Source organism: Budorcas taxicolor, chromosome 5, assembly GCF_023091745.1.
Source record: "Budorcas taxicolor isolate Tak-1 chromosome 5, Takin1.1, whole genome shotgun sequence".
Classification (NCBI taxonomy): Eukaryota; Metazoa; Chordata; class Mammalia; order Artiodactyla; family Bovidae; genus Budorcas; species Budorcas taxicolor.
The window spans coordinates 36,782,327-36,796,700 of NC_068914.1; the positions used below are offsets into that span (position 1 = coordinate 36,782,327).

The following is a 14,374-nucleotide window of genomic DNA, read 5'->3' on the forward strand; positions in this document are numbered from 1 at the left end:
ATTTTCTGTACACTATAAAAAAAATTGAATTTGTGCCAGATACTGAAACATAAGTACAGGCAGATCTTATTTTATTGCCTTCTGCTTTATTGTGCCTTGCAGATACTGTGTTTCTTACAAATTGAAGGTTTGGGGCAATCTTGCGTCAAGCAAGGCTATCGCTGCCATTTTGCTCACTTCCTGTTTCTGTGTCACATATTGATAATTCTAGCAATATTTCAAAGCTTTTTCATGATTATTCTCACTGTTATGGTGATCTGTGATCAGTGATCTTTGGTACTGCTATGACTCACTGAAGGTTCAGATGATGGCCCACACTTTTTAGCAATAAAGTACTTTTTAAATTAAAACATGCACATTTTTTTAGATATGATGCTATCACACACAATAGACTATAGTGTAAGCATAACTTGTATATTCACTGGGAAACCAAAAAATTCATGTGCATATGAATTGCGTTATTGCGATGGTCTGGAACTAAACCCACAGTATCTCCAGGGTACACCTCTTATTGAAATTGTTTGAGTTCTAATGATTGGGGTATTTATCCACAGCTAACATCTTGGCCTTTTTCTCAGTTTCTGACAATAAAGAAAATCTGATGAGCACATTCCCATACTTAAAACTTGTCAGTGGTTCCTGTTTATCCCTACGAAAAAATCCAACCCTTTTATCATGGCAAAGAAAGTTCTTCTGGACTTCCCTGGTGGTCTAGTGGTTAAGACTCCATGCTCCCAGTGAAAGGGGGTTATGGGTTCAATTCCTGGTTGAGGAATTAAGATCCCATATTCTTTAGGCATGGCCCCCAAAATAAGTTCTTCCTAATCCAGCCCCTGCTCACCTCCTTAGTCTCTTCTCTCAATGCCCCTGACTTCTGGCCCCAGCTAAGCCTCAGCCCTCTGGCACAAAGCCACCAAGGGTCTCCGTCGTTAGGTGGGCCCACGAGACCGCATCTTGGAACATTCCCTCCTGCCCTTACCTCTCCACCCTCACCACTCCACCCTCACCTGGCAGAATGATCCTAGCACATCTGTCTCCACTAAGATGTCCTTTCCTCTTAGAGGTTTTCTCATTCCCCACCTCCCTCCACCTGGATGGGAGCTGCTTGTATGGTCCCATGGAAGCCCCCAGCATTTTCCATGCTGTGTTATGACTGCCTGTGGATTTCCCCAGCTCCTTCTCCACCTGAAAATTTCTGAGAGCAGAGCTCTTCACTGCTACATTCCCAACACCCAGCCATCCTGTCTGGTATGTAGTAGATGCTTGATAAATATCTGTGATTCAATGTTATTCATACCCATACGATTTTTTATATTCGTCGCTATACAGACTACAGTTATGTATTCTGTTTATACATAGACTCTCTGCCACTTAAAAAAAATTATTTGACTGCTCTGGGTCTTAGTTGCAGCATGCAAGGTCTTTAGTGGTGGCATGTGGGATCTAGTTCCCTGGCCAGGGATTGAACCTGGGACCCCTGCATTGGGAGTGCAGAATCTTAACCTCTGGACCACAGGGAAGTCCTCTGACTCTGCCACTTAGAACAACCAAGTGACTCCTCTTTTCCCCCACCCCAACCTGATGCCTACTCCAGCATCACAAAGTTAGTCCTGCCCCACTCACACACACGCCCTGCACCAAGTCTCAACCCTGCTTTGCACAAATTTGACTGTTACCGTGAGGAATTGGCTTTCATTCAACAAGAAGGATGAGTCACTGGAAGTGTGTTTAAGACCAGGAGAGCATGAAATTACAACTCTGGGCCAAGATGAACATGCATGGATTGGCAACACAAAAATCTGAGACTAAGGGAGATTTGTGAGGGAGCAGTGACTGCTGGGGACAGGAATGGAGAAGAAGAGACAGTTTTGAACTGAGAGGAAGGATCTGGCCAGTCATCAGATGTTGTTGTTTACTCGCTAAGTCATTTCCAACTCTTTTGCAATCCCGTGGACTATAGCCCACCAGGCTCCTCTGTCCATAGGATTTTCCAGGCAAGAAGGCCATTTCCTTCTCCAGGGGATCTTCCTGGCTCAGAGATCAAACCTGTATCTGCTGCAATAACAGGTGAATTCTTTACCACTGAGCCACCAGGGAAGTCCTGTTTATCACATATAGGGACCAAAAAGAGAAAGACAAAGTTGAGTTCAAACTCATGGGACTAGAAAATTGGAAGTCAGGTGACACCATTCACAGAAATAGGAACTATAGGAGGGGTTGCGGGAAGTGTTTCATTTTTCAGGGAGGAGAGGTGTCCATTGGATCTGCTAACAAAGTATGCAAGTTAAAAAACCTCAATTACTGGGCTTCCCTGGTGGCTCAGCAATAAAGAATCTGCCTGCTGATGCAGGAGATACAGGTTGATCCCAGATCTGAGAAGATCTCACGATGTACTAAAGTGAAGAAGAGAATATAAGGCAACTAAGCCCATGAGCCACAACTGTTGAGCCTGTGCTCTGGAGGCCAGGAATTGCAACTGCTGAGCCCACGCTCTGCAACAAAAGAAGCCACTGCAATGAGAAGTCTGAGAACTGCAATGAAGAGGAATCCCTGCTCTCCACACCTAGAGAAAAACCCACACGGCAACAAAGAGCCAGCACACCCCAAAATACATAGATTAATATATATATGTATTAAAGCTCAATCATTCACACCTCGAGCACTGACGCAGGATCCACCTTGACCAAAATGTATCAACATTGTTGTGACCACTAGGGCCTTACTTGCTCAGTTTTGTTTGGCTTAAATATCAATTGACTTCTATACTCTTCTTCACTTTAGTATGTGTGGGTACTGAACACATTTCAAATTTTATTTCCCATCAGATGAATGTATCTACCCGAAAGATGTTAAATATTTATTTTTTCTGTCCTGGGAAAAAACTCAATTATTCAAGTAAGGGTTACAGGTAGCATGGGTTGTGATTGCTAGGTGCCAATCAGTTTACAGCAGTTACTTCTTTCGTGCTTACTATAACATCCTGAGATCCATTGTGTGATTCTCCCATTGTACAGATAAGGAGACTGAGGCTCAAGTCACTTGTCCACATTCACACAGCTTTTCTGGGTATCAGAAATGAGATCCAGCCTGGAGTCTGTGACCACCTCAGTACAGTGGAAACTGGGGCTCAAGAGAGGTTCCGAGCCCTCTGTCAACTCCAGAACCATCAGTTTTAGGATGCTAATCAAGCGCTGTGATTGGATGAGGTTATCAAGGGAGGTGACATGCAGAGGAAAGCATTGAAAATCAAGGATAGGAATGGAAGACTAAGATGAGCAGCCAAGGGAAGAAGGCAGAGGTGGAGGTGAAGCAGGAGCAGCAGAGAAGGGGAGTGGAAAGAGTAAAGCATCTTAGAAGAAGATGGAAACATGTTCTAGAAGAGAGTGATGATTACATCAAGCTCTGTATAGAAAGGTCAAGAAGGAAAAGTATTTTAAGGCCATTGGATTGTTTCTTACTTGTTGATTGGTTGGGTTAATAGTCAGTATGTTGCCTAAGTCTTCCCAGGCATTCGCAGGCAGAAAGCAGAGGAGTGTGGAGGAAGCAACTTGGGCAGCATCAACAGGTTTCATAGAATTGTACCAAGACCAGCACAGAAGGGTCAAGAGAAATTTGTGCTGCAGGTTCCATGCACCCAAGATCCAAAGCTGTGACATGCCAAGTGTTAAGGTTGCTTGAAACCCACAGGGTATCACTCCAGCAGCGTTAAAGCCTCAGAATTGCTCTGGGTGAACAAATTGCATTTAGTTTGAACACATAATCTGAGACATACCTGACTCTTTTGTACCAAGGCCTCTAGTCATTTGCCAAAGATCCAGATCTTATTTCAGGCTCTCCTTTCAGTCTCTGGGGCACCAGCTAACATGGAGTATAACCATTCCTAGAATGAGCTAGAACTGCTGTACCTCTAGAACCGTTCACGTAATACGTGATGCGCAATGACAGAATTAACAAACCAAGATCACTGTCTTCCACTTAGCCAGTTGCTAATTAACCTTTCAGCTTGATATTCAGAGTTTCTGAAACTCAGGGTATTTCAGATGATCTCTGCTAACACTGGCCTCTTTGAGAGAAGGGAGGATTCTTTCCATTTCCTTGATTAAATAATAAATGAACCAGTATCCAAGCTGCTAAAATTGAGCTCCCATTGGGGGCTTACTGGCTTCAAGGTGTGTGTGCTGAGGAGGAGGGATAGGACGTCCTGGAAGTCTTTAGAAACTGTAGGAGGTTAAAACTAGAGCAACATGGAAAACCATCTCGCTCAAGGTCTTGTTTTGCAGATGAGCAAAATGAAGCCCAGAAATACGAAGCATGCATGTGTGCTAAGTTCCTTTAGTCGTGTCTGACTCTCTGCAATCCCATGGACTGTAGCCTGTCAGGCTCCTCTGTCCATGGGATTCTCCAGGCAAGAATACTGGAGTGGGTTGCCATGCCCTCCTCCAGGGGATCTTCTTGACCCAGGGATCAAACCCACCTCTCTTTATTCTCCTGCATTGGCAGGTGGATTCTTTACAGCTAGCACCTCACCTACGAAACCCGGAAATGCGAAGGGGTCTGCTCAAGTGCCAGAGCTGGTTGCAGCATTCGAACTGAGTCTAAATCTCTTACATCCATCCAGTTCTCTTTCTGCTATGCTATTCAGAAAACAATGTACCGATCCACAGATGTCCTCTGTTTGGCATTCCAGCATGTTAGCACCAAATACCGTGTACTGTCTTCATAAGTACAAACTTGTGCCTTAGGCAAGAGAGAAGGGAAAGAGGCTGGCAGACAAGCTCTTCAAAGTATACTGAGAAGACTCTGATGGCCTAGTGGAGGGTGGGAGGGAGGTTTAGGCATGAGGGGGTATATGTATACATATAGTTGAAGACAGAAAAGTGTGGAAAATTCTTAAAGAGATGGGAATACCAGACCACCTTACCTGTCTCCTGAGAAACCTGCATGCAGGCCAAGAAGAAACAGAACCAACATGGAACAATAGACTGGTTCAGAATTGGGAAAGGAGTACGTCAAGGAGTATCAAGGCTGTATTTTGTCACCCTCCTTATTTAATTTATATGCAGAGTATATCATGCGAAATGCTGGGCTGTATGAATCACCAGCTGGAATCAAGATTGCTGGGAGACGTATCTGTAACTTCAGATATGCAGATGAATACCACTCTAATGGGAGAAATCAAAGATAAACTAAAGGTGAAAGAGGAGAGTGAAAAAGCTGGCTTGAAACTCAACATTCAGAAAACTCAGATCATGGGCATGAAGTCCCATCACTTCATGACAAATAGATGGGGAAAAAGTGAAAATAGTGACAGATTTTATTTTCTTGGGCTCCAAAATCACTGCAGACAGTGACTGCAGCTATGAAATTAAAAGATGCTTGCTCCTTGGAAGAAAAGCTATGACAAGTCTAGACAACACATTAAAAAGCACAGACATCACTTTACTGACAAAAGTCCATATAGTCAAAGCTATGGTTTTTCAAGGAGTCATGTACGGATGTGAGAGTTGGACTGTAAAGAAGGCTGAGCGCTGAAGAATTGATGCTTTTGAACAGTGGTGCTGGAGAAGATTATTGGAAGTTCTTTGGTCAGCAAGGAGATCAAACCAGTCAATCCTAAAGGAAATCAACACTGGATGTTCATTGAAAGGACTGATAATAAAGCTGAAGCTCCAATAATTTGACCACCTGATGCAAACAGCTAACTCATTGGAAAAGACTCTAATGCTGGGAAAGATTGTGGGCAAGAGGAGAAGGGGCAGCAGAGAATGAGATAATTAGATAGCACCACCAACTCAATGGACAGGAGTCTGAGCAAACTCAAGAAGATGGTGAACGACAGGGAAGCCTGGCGTGCTACAGTTCATGGGGTTGCAGAGTCAGACACAACTGAGCAACTGAACAACCAACAACAATAGCTGATTCGCTTCATTATACAGGAGAATCCAATACAATATTGTAAAGCAATTATACTCCAATAAAAAAAAGAAACATATTGAGCAGATACCCAAGGAGTTTCTTAAGAGGTAATATAAATTTGGGGGAAAGACCATCCAGGCTTTGGAATATTCACTCTTGGTTTTAATCCTTGCTTCATCCTAATTTGTGATGCTGGAAAAGTTATTACTTAAAATCTATATTAGTTTTCTATTGCTGCTGTGACAAATTACTACAAACCTAGTGGCTTAAGACTGTACCAAGGTATGTGATTATAGCTCTAGAACAAGTCCAAAATGAGTCTTACTGATTAAAGCCAAGTGTGAGCAGCACAGTTTCCTTTAGAAGGCTCTCAAGGAGGTTCTGTTTCCTTACTTGTTTCAGCATCTAGAGGCCTCCTGTATTTCCTGTGGCCTCTGCCTCTCATCGTTTCAACCTCTTGGTTCGATCAGTACATCTCCCACAACTGACTTTGACCTTCTCCCTCCCTCTTATAAGGGATGTTCTTACATCAGGCCTACCCAGACAATTCCAAATAATCTCCTTTTCTCAATATTTTTAATATAATCACATCAGCAAAGTTTTTTGTTGTTGTTGCCATATAAGACAACATATTCATAGGCTCTGAGGATTCAGATGTGGACATCTTTGGGGGCCAGTGTTCTTTTGTTTATTTTTATTGGAGTATAGGTTTGTCTAGTCAAGGCTATGGTTTTTCCAGTGGTCATGTATGGATGTGAGAGTTGGACTGTGAAGAAAGCTGAGCGCCAAAGAATTGATGCTTTTGAACTGTGGTGTTGGAGAAGACTCTTGAGAGTCCCTTGGACTGCAAGGAGATCCAACCAGTCCATTCTGAAGGAGATCAGCCCTGGGATTTCTTTGGAAGGAATGTTGCTAAACCTGAAACTCCAGTACTTTGGCCACCTCATGAGAAGAGTTGACTCATTGGAAAAGACTTTGATGCTGGGAGGGATTAGGGGCAGGAGGAGAAGGGGACGACAGAGGATGAGATGGCTGGATGGCACCACCAACTCAATGGACATGAGTCTGAGTGAACTCTGGGAGTTGGTAATGGACAGGGAGGCCTGGCGTGCTGCAATTCATGGGGTCACAAAGAGTCAGACATGACTGAGCAACTGAACTGAACTGAACTGAACCTAACTGATAGTTGCTTCACAATGTTAATAGTTTCTGCTTCACAGCAAAACGAATCAGCCATATGTATACATATACCCCCGTATTCCTTGGATTTCCTTCCCATTTAGGCCACCACAGAGCATTGAGTAGAGTTCCCTGTGCTATAAAATAGGCTCTTCATTAGTTATCCAACCAGTCCATCCTAAAGGAAATCAGTCCTTAATATTCATCGAAAGGACTGATCCTGAAGCTGAAACTCCAATACTTTGGCCACCTGATGCAAAGAACTGACTCATTAGAAAAGACCCTGATGCTGGGAAAGATTGAAGGCAGGAGGAGAAGGGGACAACTGAGCATGAGATGGTTGGATGGCATCACTGACTCAATGGACATGAGTCTGAGTAAGCTTCAGGAGTTCATGATGGACAGGGAGGCCTGGCTGCTGCAGACCATGGGGTTGCAAAGAGTCAGACACGATTGAGCAACTCAACTAAACTGAGTTATCCATTTTATTGTTGTTTTAGCTGCTAAGTCGTGTCCAGCTCTTTTGTGACACCAGGGACTATAGCCCACCAGCTTCCTCTGTCCATGGGATTTTCCAGGCAAGAATACTAGAGTGACTTGCCATTTCCTTCTCCAGGAGATCTTCCTGACTCAAGGATCAAACCCGAGTCTCCTGCATTGGCAGGCAGATTCCTTATTACTGAGCCACCAGGGAAGGTCCTATCTATTTTATATACAGTATCAATAGTGTATATACATATCAATCCCAATCTCCTGGTTCCTCTCATCCTGTCCTTTCACCCTTGGTATCCATACATATGCCCTCTACGTCTGTGTCTCTACTTCTGCTCTACAAATAAGATCTGCTAAGCTGCTAAGTCACTTCAGTCATGTCCGACTCTGTGCGACCCCACAGACGGCATCCCGCCAGTCTCCCCCGTCCCTGGGATTCTCCAGGCAAGAACACTGAAGTGGGTTGCCATTTCCTTTTCCAACAAATAAGATCATCCATACCATTTTCCTGGATTGCACATATATGCATGAATATATGATATTTGTTTTTCTCTTTCTGACTTACTTCACTTTATATGACAGTCTGTAGATCCATCCATGTCTCTGCAAATGGCACAATTTCATTCCTTCTTACACCTAAGTAGTATTCCATTGTAGTGTATTCCATATATGTAGTATATTTTTACTCCATATCATCCATATATGGATGATTTCATATATGTAGTATATTTTTATTCATTTCTTCATCAATGGACATTTAGGGTGCTTCTGTGTTTTGGCTATTGTAAATAGTGCTGCAATGAACGTTGGGGCACATACATCTTTTTGAATTATGACTTTCTCCAGGATATGCCCAGGAGTGGGATTACTGAGTCATGTGGTAGTTCTATTTTTAGTTTGTTAAGAAATGGGGGCCATATTCTGTCTTCCACCAACTCTGAGGCTAATAGGTAACTCCAGAGATAATAATTCGCATTGAATATTGCTGAGATATCACTTCCCACAAAAAGACTTCCTTTGGAACCCTAAAACTGGGTTAGACTTTCCTCCTAGGTGTTCTCATAGCCATTTGGGTTCACTTCTTTATACTGTGTTGTAATTTCTTCTTAAACAGCATGCATGTTTATTTTGGTTTTTACAGTACTTGTCTGTTATCTATTTTAAATATAGCGGTGTGACCAGGTCAGTCCCAAACTCCCTAACTCTTCCTTCCCCCTGCTTGCCCCCTGGTAACTATAAGTTCATTCTCTAAGTCTATGAGTCTCCTTCTGTTTGGTAAATAAGTTTATTTGCATATTTTTTAGATCCACATATAAGTGATAGCGTGTGATATTTTTCTCTCTGACTTACTTGACTTAGTATGATAATCTCAGATCCATCTGTGTTGCTTCTACAGGTGTTATTTTATTCTTTTTAATGGCTGAGTAGTGTTTCATTGTGTATATGTACCACATCTTCTTTATCCATTCACCTGTCCATGGATATATATGTTGTTTCCATACCTTGGCTATTATAACTAGTGCTTCAGTGAGCATCGGGGTGCACGTATCCTTTTGAATCATGTTTTTCTCTGCATATATGCCCAGGAATGGAATTGCTAGACTAGATGGTAATACCATTTTTAGTTTTTAAAGACTGTTCCCCATAGTGGCTGTACTAATATACATTCCAACTAACAGTGTAAGAGTGTTCCCTTCTCTCCACACCCTCTCCAGCATTTATCATTTGTAGGTTTTTTGGTGATGACCATTCTCACTAGTGTGAGGTGATATTTCATTGTATTTACTGTACTTTTTAATTTCTTGATCATGAATATATCTTCCATACTAGACAAGAAAAGCTATGACAAATCTAGACAGCATATTAAAAAGCAGAGACATCACTTTGCTGACAAAGGTCCATATAGTCAAAGCTATGGTTTTTCCTGTAATCATGTACAGATGTGAGAGCTGGACCATAAAGAAGGCTGAGTGGCTGAAGAATTGATGTTTTCGAATTGTGGTGTTGGAGAAGACTCTTGAGAGCCCGTTGAACTCAAGGAGATCAAACTAGTCAATCTTAAAGGAAATCAACCCTGAATATTCATTGGAGGGACTGATGCTGAAGCTCCAGTACTTTGGGCCACCTGAGGTGAAAAGCTGACTGATGGGAAAAGACTCTGATTGTGGGAAAGATTGCGGGCAAGAAGAGAAGGAGAAGACAGAGGATGAGATGGTTGGATGCCATCACTGACTCAATGGACATGAGTTTGAACAAACTCAGGGAGATAATGCAGGACAGGGAAACCTGACATGCTGCAGTTCATGTGTCGCTAAAAGTTGGACGTGACTTAGCGAATGAACAACAGAAGACAGTACAACTCTGGAGAGTAAGGACTGTGCCTCATTCATTTTGTATCTCTGGTCCCCAACAATGTCCAGTGCTTTGCAGTTGCCCAATCAATAATAATTGTACTGAGGATTAAATGGAGACCATACAAGTTACCCAGTGGTATCTAGCTTAAATAGGTATTCAGAAGATGAAGGATGCTTTTGTGAACATCCATTATGCCCAAGAAACTGGGAGAATTTCTATGAGTGACAAGTGGTGAAATGTCTCCATCTCTAATGAGAAAATGCAGGATCGCATGTCTTCTAGCTTTGGAGTAATTAGACCCTTCGGGGCAATTACTCAATGTCATGGTTTACCTTTTCTATTTTTATTTTAATCTTGTTTTGCCCAGAACCCAGCACATGTTTGCTGAAGGAAGAGTGCTGGCTGATTTTCAGAGGTCAAGTGGGGCAGAAGCAGGTAGGAAGAAGCCATCACCTATATTTCTACACCTCCATGGGGCAGAGCAGAAATGCACCCTGGGTCTGTCTCTACCCTTTTAAGAGCTGTGTTACTTTGGCATCTGTTTCTTCTCACCTCAGTGGCCAGAATGGCTTTTCTGCTCTAAGGCTCTCACCTGGTCCAGTGGAGGGATGAGAAGATGGGCAGCAAGTCCAGGAGTTCTGGGCGGCCTCGTGGTGCTGGAATCACCACATCCTGTCTGGCCTCATGCAGGTCATTCCTCTTTCCATTCTGTGTCTATAAAATGCATGACTCACCTCTCAGATGCCAAGAAACTCAAAGACTTTGCGTTCCTGTCATTAAAGGGTACAATTTAAATTTTAAAAAGCTGCTGTAGGCATACCTACCAGACTATCATTAGATGAAAGCTCATGTCAAGGCCAAAGCCAGCTTTGATTTTATTTCAAAGCCTGGAGCAGGAGACCTAGTGCCAGAACTTTCAAGGTACCTGCTGTTTAAAGTGGGCCTGCCCACCCTTCAGTTGGATTCAGATTCCAACATGTCCTGCTGTCGAGGTGCTGATTCCCCTACAGGTACACAGAGCAGGAATTGAACCAGCAAGCTTGCCTTTCTAGCCAGGCAATAACATGTACTGATTGCACCCACAGTCAGAGCTGTGTGCTTACATGATCTGCAGAAGAAATTTTTAATGATTTATAAGTTTATTTCCACAAAAAGTATAACAAAACAACAGATAGTAAAACAAATTTAGAGGATATTTTAGCTGTACAGCTTATGGAATCTTAATTCCCGGACCAGGGATTGAACCCAGATCCTCAAAAAATGAACATTCAGAGTCCTAAGTACTGGATCACTGGGAAAGTCCCAAGCCAAACCTACATTTGAATTCAACAAGACAGTCTTTTTGAGAAGAACACTTTTTAAGTCTCTAGTTTTAAAATGACTTATGCTGAAATAAATGTTTATTGGTTAATTAAGTATTCAAAGTCAAGTACTCAATCACACACTAGTTCTGTTGTCTGTTGCAAAGATCAAAGGGGACTGGAGGACAGTTTTCACCACCCATGGGCAAACTGAAGAAAAAGACAGCAAAGGGACATTGTGTAAGTGAAAACGAATTCCCATTTACATGTAATTCACGCAGTTTGGAATATTGATCATTCATTCATTACCTGTCTCAGTTTTTATCATTCCACGTATATATTAAGTATCTTCCATGAGACAACAAGGGAATTATGCTCAGTGTTCTTGTTTCTTCCTGACCTTGTTTGTCTGTTTTAGTCACTAAGTCATGTCCAGCTCTTGTGATTGCATGAACTGTAGCCCACCAGGCTCCTCTGTCCATGGGATTTCCCAGGCAAGTGGGTAGCCATTCCCTTCCTGGCCTTATAGGCAATAGATGGGCAATAATATGGGCAATGCAGTGTGGTAAGTGGTGCTTTAGGGAAGCAAAGGGTACCACAGAGCCAAAGAGCATGCCAGTCTGATCTGGGGGTGACAGGGAGTCGGACTCAACCACCAGAGACCACCTGTCTTCAGTCACGTTATTTTCAAATGTGAGGAGCAGAGATGGGAAGGTACAGCAGACTATTCTAGAAAAAGAACTTGTCCCATAGATCAGGAACCTTAACAATCCACAGGCTAGGAGTTTGATGAATGCTTCAGAGATTTAGGACTGTGATTTAACAAAGCCAGTAGAGACTTCCCTGTTGGCTCAGCGGCTAAAGACTCCATGTTCCCAATGCAAGAGGCCTGGGTTTGATCCCTGGTCAGGGAACTAGATCCCCAAGGCTGCAACTAAAGATCTCACATGCCACAACTAAGAGCCAGTGCAGCCCAACGAATAAATAATAATAATAAACCAAAGCCAGCAATCCTCACATAAGAGACTTTTCACTTTGGTTAAAGGCAACCCCGTTATCATCAGCAACACCCCCAGCCTCTGTCCAGAGGGATAAAATTCCTCTTCAGGGCCCTCTTTACTTTTGTGGGCTTTTGAAAGTGTGGCCCCACTTACTCAAGCCCTCTAAGAACCTTCCCCTCTAAAGCAAATGGGGTTCTCAAGAAGCAGGAAGTTTTCTTAGAAGAAGGGGAGTGAGGGAAGTAATATAGGACATAAGAAAACCCAAGCAATGTTGGGTCTTAGCTGGAGGTGATAGTTGAACGATGTTGGATTCATGATCTCTGAAGATTTAGCTTCGGGACCAGGAACCAGGCTTGATCACTCAAGAGCTTTAGTGTAGCAGTTTTATTAAAGTATAAAAGGAGACAGAGAAATCTTCTGACAGACATCAGAAGGGGGATGGAGAGTGCCCCCCACAACTAGTCTTATCAAGGCCTCATATATTTTTACCAGACACACTCCTACAAAATACATCCTAAATTAACAAGAGTAGAGCTAACAATAGAAAGATCTTACCAGACCCACTCCCACAATATATGTCTTAAGGTAACAAAATTAGTCAGAAGGTTCTTGTTAAGGAGAAACATGTCCTCAAGCAAGATACACTCTTATACTGACTAAGACAAGGGTAAGTGAAGTCGCTCAGTTGTGTCTGACTCTTTGCAACCCCATGGACAGTAGCCTGCACTAGGCTCCTCCGTCCATAGGATTTTCTAGGCAAGAGTACTGGAGTGGGTTGCCATTTCCTTCTCCAGGGAATCTTCCTGACCCAGGGATTGAACCCAGGTCTCCTGCATTGTAGACAGACGCTTTACCGTCCGAGCCACCAGGAAAGCCTGACTAAGACAAGGCAGGGAAGAAGAAAAACTCTTGTCCTTTTCTCCTCCTTGAGAGCCTCAGACCCCTTTCTCCTTCTCCAGGGCCCTGGACCCCTTCCTCCTTGAGTGCCCTGGGCTCCTTATCAACCTACCTCAGGATGAGCTCTCTCAGAGGCTGACTTCAAGCTCATCCCTCCAGGCAGCTCTGGAAACCCCAAGTACACTATGCAGCCAGTCCTCCTTAACACAAGGGGCGTGAGTTTTTGTGCCTGGGTGTAGACAGTCTGCTGAGAATGGGACGTGGCCTTGTGGGAGCCATGATTTTTGTTTGCTAGGGGACCATTCCCAGGAGATGGGCTGGGAGTTGTCCTCAGCCAGCCCTCATAGAGGCTGGGGCACAGAGGCACCTGTGAGTTAAAAGGGACCTGGGCAGGGCTTCCTTACATCTATGATGATGAGCTCTGCTAAATGCTGAGCTGAGTCCTCACTGCTGTTTCAGGAGAAGCCATTTCCCAGAAGGCAAGGGAGCTCCACCATGGAAGATGTGGATGCCACAAAACGTGTTTGTCACCATCATGCATCTGCACAACACCCAAAGCCTCCGCCTCCCCCCTCGCCCTTCACACCTGGCTTGCTTCTCTCCACTCTTTGTACCCTGTGTTGCAACCAGACTGTATGTCTCTCTGTTCCTTGAGCACACACTGAGCGTGTTCTCTCTTCATTAGCTTTTTCCTATCTGGAATATTCCCTCACTGTGATACGGTGGTGCCGTTTTCTAAGGTGAGGATGGAGTGGAATGATCTGAGTGGGGAGGGCAGGGCAAGGGAGGAGGTGAAAATCGGGACCTCTGTCTGAGGAACCTATTAGGTTTCCAAGTAGAACTGTAGAGATAGACTCTTGGGTAGGTGAGTCTGGAGTCACGGTTCTTAAAACCAGCCTGTATCAGATTCCCCTGGAGCGCTTGTTAAGACAGACTGCAGGGCCCTGCTCCCGGAGTTTCTGATTCAGTAGGTCTGAGGTGAGACCTGAAAATCTGCATTTTTAGACAATTTCCCAGGTGACTTTGGTGGCCCTGGTTGGGGAACATACTTTGAGAACTGGTCTACAGTTCTAGGAGTAGGTCAGACTAGATCTGGGATTGGAAACTTTGGAATACAGACATTTAAGCCACAGGATGATGCAGGACCATTGAGATGGAACAAAGCCCCAGCACTGATGTCATGGATTGAACTGTATCCCCCCTGCAAAAAAATTCTCATGCTGAAGTCCTAAC

At 43.6% G+C, this 14,374-nt stretch overlaps 1 non-coding gene across 1 annotated transcript; it reads right to left on the minus strand.

Annotated features, from left to right (window-relative positions):
- Window positions 1-1,446: 1,446 nt before the first annotated feature.
- On the minus strand, window positions 1,447-1,520 carry TRNAG-CCC (transfer RNA glycine (anticodon CCC)). Its single transcript has one exon. It is a non-coding gene; the product is annotated as a tRNA-Gly (tRNA).
- Between the last annotated feature and the right edge of the window lie 12,854 nt (window positions 1,521-14,374).